Source organism: Fukomys damarensis, unplaced genomic scaffold, assembly GCF_012274545.1.
Source record: "Fukomys damarensis isolate Sample0158 unplaced genomic scaffold, DMR_v1.0_HiC HiC_scaffold_32, whole genome shotgun sequence".
NCBI lineage: Eukaryota > Metazoa > Chordata > Mammalia > Rodentia > Bathyergidae > Fukomys > Fukomys damarensis.
In genome coordinates this window covers 41,890,766-41,892,804 of record NW_022900944.1, presented here as the reverse complement: position 1 = coordinate 41,892,804, position 2,039 = coordinate 41,890,766, and the positions used below count along the sequence as shown (strand labels likewise).

General features: G+C 48.6%; 1 long non-coding RNA gene across 1 annotated transcript in view; it reads right to left on the bottom strand.

Annotated features, from left to right (window-relative positions):
• The window catches only part of LOC104852027, a 2,391-nt gene extending 1,348 nt beyond the window's left edge, over positions 1 to 1,043 (bottom strand). Inside the window, exon 1 of the long non-coding RNA XR_777376.2 lies at positions 673 to 1,043. This is a non-coding gene — a long non-coding RNA (uncharacterized LOC104852027). The remainder of the gene's footprint in view (positions 1 to 672) is intronic.
• Between the last annotated feature and the right edge of the window lie 996 nt (positions 1,044 to 2,039).

Here is a 2,039-nt window from a genome sequence, read left to right as displayed (position 1 = left end):
GAGAGAGAGAGAGAGAGAGAGAGAGAGAGAGAGAGAGAGAGAAGACTCACTTTCCTGTCTCATTTCTTTGTACAGGGAGTGGGTATCTATCTGCATGTTGCTGCCATGGTCAGAAATGGTAGTGCTCACCTCGTCCCAAAGTGGGTGCCCTGTCCTTTGGTGGCCTCATGCCCACAAAATCACATATAAAGTGACACACACTTTGTTCACCATCCAAGAACACTGATGTACATCTATAAACTGCACATCTGAAGGATCCATCTTATTGATTTTCTTTCCTCCGAGTGCCTCTGTTGGAAGGAACACGGAGTGTGTGCCTGTCTCCCGGCCCACAGGCATGTTATTGGATTACTGCAGTTTCAGAAGGTTTCCACAGCCAGTGCTGTGTTCTGCTCTCCTTAAAGAAGAGGCAGGAGAATCATCAAATAGGTTTAAAAAGAAAATCATGTATAACAGTCTAAGTAATTCTCAAAATTCACTGCTCCTCTCAGGCTCCATGCAAAGGAAGAATATATATATTTGCCAGAGGTTTAAAATGTCGTGGACCCTGTAAGAAAACAGTGTTCAAAGCAGGATGAACAGGTATTAGTGAGGCATGAAACAGGGGTGTGGCACAGCCATTCCCCTGTCCCCCTAAAGCTACGCCGCTGGTTGTGTAGACCCCTTCCTCACCCCGGGATAAGCCACTGTAGGTTTCCCTCTCAATTTGGCCATCTGGTGTGGAGATCTCCATGGCTCCAGAGGTTCGTTTGAATGGGCTGCTCTTATTTTGCTTGTTTGCTTCTTCAAAGAGCAACTGGCCAGATCCAGCACTTTCAGAACAGACAGCCTGGAAGATAAGAGGTGGTGAATACAGACAGGAGAGAGATGCTGGCTCAGGGTGGCTCGGCCTGGGAGGCTAAAATGGCATTGAGCATTTCCCCGCCTTCTTCTCAAGGTCTCAGTGCTTGGGCCTCGCTGTGTCTTCTTGCCACCCATGCTCCTTGCCTCTGACGTCCTGTTTTCTCAACTGCGCATTTGTGCTGATGCTCCTGTAACAGAAAGGTGAGAAGTTCTGACACCGGAGGCTGAGAGCCTGTTCCACAGAAATATTCAGTCCCTTGGTTTCCTTCCTCTGAGCCCCTTACAGTCTTTCTCCGTGGCGCGCAGCCAGGAGGCAGAATTGCTAGGCCCCAGCAGTGCTGCTCTTGAACACCCAGCCCCACACCTGCCGTGGCTGCAGGCTGCGCTCACCTTGCTGCAGGCAGGAGTGCCCCTGCTTTCTCTGGAGGGGAACATTAATTCCAAGCTCCATCCACATTTAGCCAGGTGCGCTTCCTGTTTAAACACTGCTGACATTTATGAAATCTAATTTAATAAATGTCTGTGATACAGCACTCATTAGCATACCACAAAATAGCTCCAGGGTAGCCCATTTTAATCAAATAAATTGTTGCTGCCCTTACCGCAGGGTGCTCCTTTATTAAGAGGAGGCTGTGACACCAGGTAAGGCCAGGAGATTGGGGGACCTGGTGCAGGGATCCTACAGCTCTGCGACTGTGCTGTGAGCCTGTGCCTCTCCAAGTGCACTCCTCATATGAGAAGATGAAAAATCGCCGATCATATATCATCTCTATAAATCTTACCGACAATAAGTCATAAAACCTTGTGTCCTTACATATGCTAGGTGCCTGGGGACTGTGTTGCCATATGTGAACAGCAGTTTCTAGTGTGGGGGGAGAAATTCTGTCGCATGTGAAAAACTTCCAGAACCGTTTTCTGTGCCTAGAGTGAATGGGCCTCCTGCTCTTATCACTTCCTCCAGGTTTTCTTTTCTTTTACTTATTTTACTCTTACTTCTTTTACTTTTCCTCAGCCCCTCACCACAGGGACACCTCTTTTTACTCCAAATTGCTATCAGAAGCACTCCCCACACACTAATTAGGAAATTTTGTGGTTCACTCGACTCCCTTTCTGCCTGTCACACAGGATGCGTGGGTAACCACCCCCAACCAGGGCAGGGCACAGGTACTCGGGACTTTTGTGCGCTGAACAGGGCC